Genomic DNA, 11,705 nt, shown 5'->3' on the forward strand with positions numbered 1-11,705 from the left:
AAAAACCCTCAAGACAATTCCTATTTTGAATAACTTTCATCCTATTTAAATCATGTCTCAGGTTTACATCTACTAATAACAACTTGTTCTCCCAAAACAACGCAAGAATGGAGTAAATATATATATAAAATCAAAGCTCAAATAAGGTACACATGAACATTTTACAAGACAAAAAGTACAAGCATTGTCTCAATCTCAGTGCCAACAGACGTTAATCTCTGCGTGACAGAGCTCCAAGTGCACACGTGGTGGCAGGGTTTGTGTTATGCAGACCAGCAGAAATCAAAATGCAAAACCTGGTGCCCAGCCCCTGCTCCAAAGACAGACTTTGGGCTCTCACAGGGATCCTTTCCTCATGCTCATGTAGCTCTTTATAGAAACCAGGGAAAGATAAGGCTTGAGAGCCTAAAAAAAGAGGTTCAGAGACATCTGAGCAACCACAGCATCTTCCAGTAGAACTCCTATTTCCTCAGGTAACTCCCTTTCCTATCTGAGTCACCAGGGCCCATGTCCGAATTCTCCTGCTTCCCTCCTTCCCTCTTTCCACCTCCTGACACAGCCTGGCATGTGTTTCATCTGCATTTAAATAACCTGCTGGTCACTGGGTACTTTGGAAACAGCTGCCCCTTTTCCATTTCAGGACGTGGTTTAACATGAGCCTGCAGCCTAAGGCGCTGCTTAGGGAGGGAGGTCTGCTCACACACGCTGTAACCCTGGGCTGCAACATTCCTGCTTGCTCAGCCAGGATGGGACATCCGCTCCCTAACTGCACGGAGATGACAGGTGAGCTTCCAGAATTTTATTACTGACGCATATTTTTCAGAGACTTCCAAACTTGGCAAGAATTAAATAAAAGCAGCAGAGCATTTTCCTCTGAAAATGCTGACTTCTGCCAAACATACCCTGCAATGCCATGACAGAAGGGGCTTTTGCAAGTGACAAAGCAATACATTATTTTCCCCACGCATTCATTTTTAAAAATAACCCCAAACATTTTGATGAAATATCAAACAAAAAGGCAGATGGTGTGAAAAATTTCAATACTAATATTTAGGAGTTTACTACAGCTTACCAGGAGGGAGCTCCCAGGCCTGACAGAAAAAGAGTATTCCCATCTTACAGTTCAATAAGCCAAATTATTTTGATGCCCTGAGTTCCATATCAAACTCACTTCAAAAAACTGACTACATGTAGAGCAAAAGGTGTTTACTCTAGCAAAAACATCACAGACTATTTCAAATTAAGAAAACTTCACAGAGAATGCTTTCTTTTTAATTTTGGAAAACATTCAATAAACCCAAGAAGGGTTATCTGGTACAGATTAAATTGGGATGAAATTTTCGGCCAGAAAAAAACATAATCAGCACCAAGAACTACTTTCAGCTTTATGGAAACCACAAGCAAGGCTCAGAGAACAGAAATACCAGCTCAATCAGCTCCAGTGGGAGCCACAGTCAGCAAAAATGTATTGTATTAACTGGGGCGAAAAAAAGCACATTGACTAAGATGCAAACGTGTTCAAAAAACTGATAGTATATGCCAGCCTGGTGACCAGCAGACTGGTTCTTTCTGCATACCTGAAATCAGAGTAGCATACTGAACACACTGCTTTGACCAAACTGCAGTACTGCAAAGCCTACACACTAAAGAAGGACCAAGGTTGGCCAATGCCTATGACACTAAAATTCCACTTATGAAGGGACAAATTTCTCCCATTTGACCGGGGTTAGGCAGTGTAACAGTAAATGTAACTATGAGTAGCCTATGCAAGTGCTTCCATTTTTGATGGCAAGGCTAGAGGTGAAGCAGCACTAGAGGAAACAGTTTAACAATGACAGCAGTACCCACACAGTACAGAAGATGGAATCAGAAAAGTCTTTATTGCTGCTGGTGAGCACAGCAAGAAGCTCTTGCCCACAATATACCAAGTTAGCCAAAACTAGTCTCTCTCCCAAACTGGCTGAAAAACAGACCATGCTGTCTGACAGTGCTCCTCTAGTAAATTCTGAGCCTAGCATGAGTTCAACACCTGCAGCACAGGGCCCACAGAATTCAAGGAGGCAGAGCTGGAGTACTGCTCCATGATTTCAGGTATGCATCAGGAGGCTGCAAGTAATGGTGAGCAGCAAGAGGAAAATTAGAGGTACTGAAGTATAAGGGCAGCTGGGGAGTGGTGGATGATGGGCATCAACTTCAGTGAATAGGTGGAAGAAACACTGAGTCATTCATTGACTCAAATATTCACAAATTAATGTTTTGTCAATTGTTGTGGTTATGTCCCATCCAATTCAAACTTGCTGTGGTGAGGGGTACAGAGAGAGGGGAAGAAATATAACACAACATTCCTTCTGTATCCCTCTCCAAACGCCTCTGCATCCAGCCTCTGCTTCTCATGCATGCAGGCTTTCCCACCTTCACTTCTCTCCATGATGTAGTTTACACAGTTTTATATGGGTGTAAGAAAAACAAGGCTGCTGGAGTACACAGGTGGGACTCTCACATCTAATAACTTCTCAAATATTACTGCAAATCCCTTGCCATTGTCTCCAGAGACATCTTACTCCAGTTATTATTTCATTTCCTGTTTGTTCCATTGTAAGTTTCCTTTTATTTAATTTCATGCAGCTTGGCAGAATAACACCAAACAATTAAAATGAGGCACATACAACACTCACAAAAATACTGCAGAAGTCTCCAATGTTCTCTACATGGTTTGAATTAATTCACATTTCACATATACCAGCCTACAATGCCTCTTTTGCTCTGCACTTCACTCCCATTAGCAGGTATTATAGTTAAGTTCTGTAATTGAATCATTATTCATCAGTAAAACATCTACTTACCCACGAGTTTTATACCTTCCATGAGTCTCATGGTAGACTCAGCCCAGAGATGAGTCCCAAGGCAGGAGAGTCTCAGCAGCAGGAATGCAACCATTGATCTTGGCCCACAACCACTCAGTAGGTTTTAGCTGACTGTAGAAATCACTGCAGAAATTTCTCCTTGAGTTTGGGACCTCACCACACAAAAACACAACCTTTGAAAACAAAACACATTCACTGTTCTCACAGTCATGAAACCACCGACACGGATCAAATTAAATCCAGCACAATATCATCTTCCTTACTCTGGAGACATCCTGAGCAAATCTGAAAAATTAGGAACAGAGTTGTTCAGCTAATCAAGTTGATGCAGAAGCCTAAATGAGGGAGGGCAGGTGGGGAGGTAGCAAGATCTTAATCAATTTTGTGTCCCTGATGAGCTGCTCAGGCACATCCAGTTAAAATTGTCAATCTAAATTCCAAACTGCTGAATTGTTCACCATCATTTACAAAGCTGTAAAAAGTCAAAACTCTTTCCAACTCCTCTTCCACCACTCAGCAACATCGTAAAGCAGTGTCAATATAAAAGCATAGCACCTTGGCAACAGAACATACAGACAAATTATGTGAAATGCAATTAAATTCATAAGTTTCAAGCCTCTGCTTATATGTTGCATTCCTCTTTCTGAGTATCTGTCTTGCTTGTCCATTAGAAGTTGCTAAATGGTTTCTAGTTTACAGCAAAATTAGACCAGGGTATATGTCATGCCTTCTATCACATCTTTGTGACCCTATGCTGGTGAGCTGAAAACTTCAGCACAGTAGCCTGCAAGGAAAATTCCACTGCAAGTCTAATTTGCCCAGCAATCATGTAATGCAGAACAATTGCTCTGAACACTGTGTTTCGAACTATCATGCACTTATTCACTCAGTCCTTACAAAAGCACAGTTAGAACACTCATGAGAGGTTTAATTTCTGAAGCCACTAACAAATAGAATCGTCCGTAACTTCAAATCCCAAGGGGGCACCACACGCACTGCACTATTTCAGGCCAATTAGCACGTTGTTTGGGAATTAGCTCTTAAAACAACCAGTGCATTACATCATGAAAATAACAGTTTCCCAATTGTTCTAATGAACACAGAAGAGGAAACTGGAACAAATCCTCTGCTGGTATAGACCCATCTAGTTCAGCTGAGCTCTGTTACAAATCATTTCAGCTTTATTACTTAGAATGTATGCAAGTAAAAGAGCAATCCATTTGAAATGGGAAAAAATCCCTGGCACTTTCTGTGAATCACCACATGATCATTAAGATAATAAAATTAATCACAGGTTTTCCATCTGAGCCTTGGTGGTTTTCATGGTTTCCACTGTTGCAGCAGTGAGACTGTACTTACTCTCTGTAAGCAAACAGTAAAACACTGTCTAGAAGTTAAAGCATTTTCCTGAGTCCATTATCACAGTTACTCCCAGACTGTGAAACTCCTACGCTTTGTACCTGTTGGTTATGCCTTTCCCCTAATTTCAGGATAACACATAATGCAGCTTTATGATCTCAGAGAGCAAAATCCAGCCATTCATCATCAGCCAAGCAATCAAGGAACACAATGAGCATCATAAGTTTCACTTTTAAAAGCTACTGTTCCTTAAAATGGGGTAATGCTTGTTTCAAATTTATTTACAAGTTGTTTATCCAACTCATGCAGCTCAATAAAATGAGAGGTTCATTACTCTGCCCTCCCTCAGCCACATGCTAGGCACTTTATTTTCAGCTGAAACCACAGGTTCATCTCTGCTTGCTTTCCTAATACATTTCAAACCAAATAACCGTCAACCTTCACATATGGTCTCGAGCATACTTTTGACTTTGTTTTTGTTTTCCTCTGCTTCAACACCTCCTCAGATTAATTCTCTCATACCAAACACTGATTACCATCCAGTCTTGTTTTATTTACTACCTCCTCCTGGGTTTCACCCACTTACATCTCTCTTATGGTTCTTCCAACCTGAAGCCGTCTGGTGCCAAGCACACAGTGTTTGTTTTCCCTGTGTTACAAATTCATGCTACAAACATCAGTGTGACTCAACTCCAAACAAGTATTAGAACAGTACTTGCATTAATTGTGGGTTATTCCTGGCAGCCCTGGAGAATCTTCACATGAAGGAATGGTCTCTTGAAACCATTTTAAGCTTGATCTCCCATTACATGGCAGCCAGAGGCCAAAATAAACAGAAAGAAGCAAGAGGGTACACATCCAAAATGCACAGTAAGAAAAAAGAAAGAGAGAAAACAAAGGAAGTGCCATTCTATAAAGTTTTAACAGAAAATGCACACAGTGAAAATATCATAAATCCAGAAGACATTGTTTTAAGTAAAAACAAAATCACTTAACTACAAATTAATTGTCATAAAATACCATGTTCCTATAGACAACTGTTAAGATTAACAAGAGAAAGTAATTTACATTGAATGTGAAAAATTCCTTATTATGCTATTTTAAAATAAGTTTTTTTTCTAATTTTTTAAAGCAAGTCTTTACCCAACAGACCCAAGGAAAACCTTCTTTCTGGCCTTGCTATTCAATAATCACTCACCATACCATGTCTCCCACTGACAAACTTTGCTTTTATGCAAAGTTCCTGACAATGTTATTCATTGTTTTATTTCAGCCTAATAGTCAGGAATATTCTGCTTTTCTCCAAATAAACAGAATAGCCCTCTACTATATTTTCTAGAAAAAAAAATCAGAAGCTCAACATCAGTGCAGTCATAGATGAAGAATAAATAAAAGCCATCTCAAAGTAGCTAAAATGAAGAAAAATACTTTAAAAAGAAATATTCTCAATAGCTTATAAAGAACTATGCACAGACACTTCTTTAACCAACATTATTAAAATCCAAACCCTGAACTGCTTTTGTTCAGTGCCATATGAAATGTGGGTGTTCCCTTCTTTCCCATGTAAATGCCAATGGCCATTACCATTAGTAAACAAATGAAAGATAAAAACAGTCCACAGACTGTAGGGAAGAATAGGAAAAAGGGAGGGAAAAGTCTTTCATTCATATGAAAATGACTCTTTAATGACTTCACAGGCCCCGTGCTCTTTCCATGCCCTCACTCCTTTAAGCACAGGACCCCAGAGCAATGCTCAGCACAGGCAGCAGCCTGAAATGAACATGGACATGCCTGCAAGTGGATGAAGGGCAGGATGTGCCTGCACTGCCCAGCTCTGAGCTCTCCAGTTATTGACCTGGACTTCTAGTCATACCCTTAATGGAGAGAAACACATCTTCACTGGATGGAGAGGAGAGCCTCTTTAGGATGTTGCCCAGGGATGTTGCTCTAGGTTCCTTCTCTCAGCTCTGCACTGAACACTGAACTGGGTGGAAGTCTCTCTCTCAATGAAGAGAGGCATCTATAATAAACAAAGGCATCTATAATATCTATGCCACTTACTGAGGGCTTTTTTACCCAAGGACCACATCTGCATGCTATCAAAACTAACAGTCTAGCCCAGGAGAAACCAGTACCCTTCATGGCATCCACAAAGCCATGTAACTCGCTCTTGAGAAAGGTGTGAATGACCCCAGAGTCCACTGCCTCTAGAAATTAACAAAAATTTCCTCTCCCTTCCTGAACTATAGCCATTTCACACATAAACAAAGTCTCAGAAGAACTCTTGTCAAATTGAAACAGCTACAAAAGAAGAAAAAGGTGATTTGTCTCTAAGGAACATGCTCTGCTGTGCACTGAAGCCTAGAAGAGTAGCAGCTAGTGAGTCAGAGGCTTTAAAACCTCATTGCTGCCTTTACTTCTTATTTCCACTCCTACTGACCACAGGCTGATAGGAAATTCCATTATTGTTAAAAGACACAAACAAGATAGCCAAAATAATTCAGAATCCAATCAATACCTTACATTGTGGCCACAAATAACAATTCTAATCACAATTCCACACCCTGTTGAATTTGCTTGAAGGTCATCTGGCCCTAATCTTGGTATTTCTTTTCCTATCACATTGCTAACTCCTTTAACTTATAAAGAATAGCCTGATCTGAACTTCCAACCAGTAAAAACAAGCACATGAATCCATGCTAAAACTCCAAGACTGTTAAGTACATAACTGCATCTGAGTAGAAAAGGTAAGAGCTAAAGTTGCCACCTGGCTTCTGTAAGCACCTGGCAGACCCCCGTTCTCTGCTGTGAGGCACATGAAGAGCCACTAAAATCTGACAACACTGAGTTACCTTACGCCATAGTGTCTATCCAAGCTTTGAAAGGCAACAAATAAGATTGTCCCATGAGTGGGGTCATTCACAGGACCAGAAACAGCACGAAAACTGCATATATACCTATATATGTATATGGTCCACTCAAAGGTGGCCATCAAGGTTCCTTAAGCATGACTCCTTCTACAGTTGAGAGCTGCCGTCTCCAAATTCTTCCAAAACCCACATAAAAGGGAATGGGAAAAGGAGACTGTATGTTCTCACTCCTTTAAAAGAAAGGACTGAACTACAAAGAGCCTTAATTCCCCCACAGTTTGCACCTGCACACATGCTGATTCAGCCCAGCCACCCTGGAGTCACGTCTAGCACTCTCTCAGGGTTATCTTGCACAGGTGTGGCATTAGCAAGGATTGCTGCTCTCCAACAGCTGTCAGACCTTGTGTTAAGGTGACTGTTTCAAGACTTAAGATAACTTCCCTGGCAAATGAGAGGGAATTTGACAATGACTAAAAGCTTATGACAAAGGCGATATGTTCATAGGCTACTTATCATTACGGAGGAGAATTTTACCTCTAGTCCCTGCTCTACCCGAATTGAAACAGAAATACTGACTAATATTTCTGTTTGGCTGTCTTGATCTCCACTAGTAACATTTTCTTGCAGCAGAGAGGTGAAGCAGGGCACCCCACAATGTCAAAGTGACTCAGACCTCTGACTATGGGGTCATGTGAAGTCTCACACTCCTATTAGAGATGCACAGCTACAACAACACTGGGTTAGAGGAGGTCTGGTCCTCTAAGAGTGAGGTTATAAATACTCACTGAAATAGTTCAAACTACTTTTTCCCTTGCTTTTAGCTTTAGGAAGTTTACTATTTTCACAGTGGAAGGAAATGAGCCACCACAAAAGAGGTCATCTGATAGCATCCTATTCTTTCACTTCTTCCTTCTGCCCCTAGAATATAATGTAGGTCCTAGTGAATATTTCATACCTTAATTACCGAGAATAATTATCAGTTAAAAAAATTCATAAAAGGGATATTGCTTCCATGTACCTCTGAAAAGAAATTTAAATCGCTTTTCATCTCTTCACCGTAAACTGTCGGAGTGCAAACCTATTTATGGGGCTTCTCCAAAGCGGACCGATCCCGCTACGCCGGACCACGGCCGTGACGAGCCCCCTCAGAGGATGGCCCCGGGCAGCAGGACGGCCGTGCTCACTCCAAGGGGGTCACGGCTCACGCCAAGGGGGCACTCACCGCTCCGCTCGGCTCGGCCCGGCCGGGGCTCGCCCGCGCTCGCTGCCCGGAGTGAGGCCGGGCCGGGGCCGAGCGGAGCCCGGCGCGGAGCGGGCCTGCCCTCTGCGGGGGCCCGGAGGTACTGCCGGCCTCCCCGGGCACCTGCGGCCGCTCCGAGCCTCGGGCGGGGCGGCTCCGCTGCCCGGCACTGCCGCGGGGTGCAGCGTGGCGCCGGGGACCCGCGGCCGCCTTCTCCGCCAGGCACGGGCCCCGGGCTGGCCGCGGAGCGGTGCCGGCAGGGCAGGCAGCGCACCGGCAGCGAGCGGCCCCAGCCCTCCGGCCCCGGACAGCGCAGGCTGAGGGCGGCGGAAAGAGCACCCCGTGCGCTGCTCCCGGGGCCGCCCCCATGGCGGGCTGGTCAGCCCGTCCTCCCTCCCACCTGTGCAGGGAACAGGCTGCCCTCGGGCGGCCCCGGGAAAGGTGGGCGGCAGCATCCGACAGCCAGGTCTGCTGCCACCTCCACGGCCTGAATGTCTCATGTCCCGCAAAGATGAGCGAGGTCCCACTCATTACTCCTTAGCTCCATCCTTCACTCCACCCTTTCCATGTCAGTGTTCATTGCACAACCACACAGGTACCAAATTATTTTCTTGTTTTTAAAAAGAGCCCTCAGACAATCCCCCTGAAGTCTTATTAAGCTATCCCACCCTCGGGGATGCTAATTTGATCCCTGATACAGAAATAGTACAAGGAGTAGCTGCACTGCTTTGTCCTTCAGAGTTTGCCGTGGCATTATCAGGAAAACCCAATATGTGGCCGAGACAAGTATATGGATAGAAAAGTTTGTTTATGCTTAGCCTTGGTGTGATGGAGTGGATGCTCATTGAAAGAAGCATTTCAAGGGCCTGGAGGGCCCCTGTTATTGAATCCTCTGTGCTGTGACTCAGTGTGTGGTAAAGGCTGTAAATCCTCTGAGAGTTGTTTTCATTCTTCGATGCTCTTAACACACAGCAACAGTGGCAAAAAATGTCTCCATCTTTTCTGATGCAGCTGAACTGGCTTCTATTAGCCAAGCCTTGTGGTCCCTAGGTTAAGCTACTACCTACCAATTTACTATGAAAAGCAGTTTCAGTGAAGAAAAATATGAAACAGCTCGTCTGCTGTGTAATGGAGGCATTAGAGGGAATTTTTAAAGCGCGTTAGCTGAGAGGAACAGTTGCACTAGTAGTCGGAGTTTTCAATTGTAGATCAGCTTCAAGGTCCCCATCTTCAAAGGAGATTAGCGGGTGAATCAGGTTAATTGCTCAGGCACCATTAGGTCTGTTTCTCCCTCCTTCCTAAGCATACTACGATCAACAGTCGTGTTTCTCAAGCCCAGTGTTATTCCTGGGAAAGATACAAGTTACAACACAACACAGTAATTTGAAATGTGGGCTCTCCCCGTAGTCACTCTGTCTGGGAAGGACACTGCTGAACTGACTGACAGCACAGCAATCAACCCCCTCAGAAAGAGAGATCTTCACTCTCTCCTAATGACTCTGGTGCGATGTATGCAGAGACCGAACTGATGGAAACAGGTGAAAGTGACAAGCAGAGTAAATCGTTGGTGAAATCTAAGGGCTAGATATGAAATATTTTGGTTTCTTTACCATTGAGGAATACATTCAGTGCAGGTGGCTCGGTTTGCAAGCTGAGAGCCTCAGGCAAGGGGCTGTAAAGTGCCAACCCTCTGCATTACAAAGGACCTGTGGAGGGGACCTGTGGCCCCAGCCATGGGTCCGGACCCTCAGAGACACGGCAGCAGCCCACGATCCCCCCGCTTGACGCACTAACACTCTCCAAGGATAAAAGCCCAGGGTTTCCTTTGTTCGTGGTCCCTCCTCGGAGGCACCAGCTGGAGCTGTTATTTTGTTATTTGGTTAGAGCACCGAGATTTAATTATTTTAACAATCGGGACGTCTGAGACTCTGCTACAGGAAGGTTAGGGACCAGCCGGTGAGGAGGTAAGGAAACCTGGTGTGACTGTGACTGTGTTGGGTGTGGGGTGCATAACTGTGAAAGGGCTTCGGTCCCTGCTCAGGTGGTACAGCTTGACTGCCAGGGCGCCTCCTCGATGGTCGGACAGGAGTTCCTCAACATTTACCTTATCCCGAGGAGACCTCTTGACAAAGATGATGATGATGATGATTCGGTGGCGGTGGTGACGAGCTACCAATTCTCTCAGCACAAGATTAGTCTTCCCATGGAGTTTGCGACACAATTGCCACTTAAGTGAAACTGAAACAAAACCAGCTTTCAACAGTGAAATGAATGCATACACTACATGACTAGGCATTAAACTTGAGAGGTCAGCAACAATTAAGTGCTGTCAATTAACAAAATGAGATCAAAGTGCTTTTCAACTTTACAAACACTTTTCAAAAGGCGGAGTAATGTTTACCTTGTTTGATCCCAGTTGTACTCCCACGTGGGTTTCACACATAAATCCCTATATTTCTAAAAAGCATGGCATAGCTTTCAAAGCATTTATACCACTGATCTCTATATTGTACTTAGAGGATTCATAGCAGTCACTCCGATGCCACTGCTTTTGCCTAATACCTTGTGTAGAAAGTAACCTTCAAAACAAACCCCAAAACTACAAAATATATATAGCCAAATCAACTATGGGATGGGTAAATATAGAAATCATAGTATCATTGGAGTAGCATGACTTTCTGGCGCACCTGGGATTTCTGGCATTGCAGAATAGCACAGGCAACTCAAATATATGTGACTGAAGTGCTGTTACCTCCCTGCATGTCTCCTTTTGTTCCTGGCTTTTTTGTCTTTTTCGTTCTGAGGCATCCAAGTTACCATGGAAACAAGCAGTGGCATTTATGTATATTCGTGAGCCCTAACCATACAGGGCATGTGAAGTTAGTCTCAGTTAATGAATGACCTGCATCTGGTGGAGCACATCCCTGTGGAAGGACACCCTGCAGTGGGATATGGGCACTGGCACAATGAGACAGTGATGAGCACCACCCTGGAGAGGGGCTCTAGGAGCAGGGCCAAATGCCTCCCGGGGAAGGAAACTTGTAATTCCTTCTGCTGTTGCCGAGTGGTGGGAGTCAACAGCTTCCTCAAAGCTGGAGGAGCTGATAAGAGGTAGGACTCTGGGGACAAGTATTTTGGACACAGTGCAGTGACTTTTTTTTCCCCACCCAATGGGGACAAGCGGGAGGTGACCACCAGCACCACATGCAATTCTTTTAGACAAATATGTAAAGGAAATAAATTTAACATAAAGACATAGGGTCTGTTAATTTAAGCTTGCCTTAATTTGCTGACTTATCTTGGCAAGAGGATGTATTTCAGTAACAAAACAACTAGAGGATAAATCTGCAGACACTTGTGTAATGTTGGAAA

General features: G+C 43.8%; 1 long non-coding RNA gene across 1 annotated transcript in view; it reads right to left on the reverse strand.

The window, feature by feature from the left end:
• LOC141728922 (uncharacterized) overlaps positions 1–8,626 on the reverse strand; it is a 124,156-nt gene extending 115,530 nt beyond the window's left edge. Inside the window, exon 1 of the long non-coding RNA XR_012580175.1 lies at positions 8,112–8,626. This is a non-coding gene — a long non-coding RNA (uncharacterized LOC141728922). The remainder of the gene's footprint in view (positions 1–8,111) is intronic.
• Between the last annotated feature and the right edge of the window lie 3,079 nt (positions 8,627–11,705).

The sequence above is a fragment of the Zonotrichia albicollis genome, chromosome 4, assembly GCF_047830755.1.
Source record: "Zonotrichia albicollis isolate bZonAlb1 chromosome 4, bZonAlb1.hap1, whole genome shotgun sequence".
Classification (NCBI taxonomy): domain Eukaryota; kingdom Metazoa; phylum Chordata; class Aves; order Passeriformes; family Passerellidae; genus Zonotrichia; species Zonotrichia albicollis.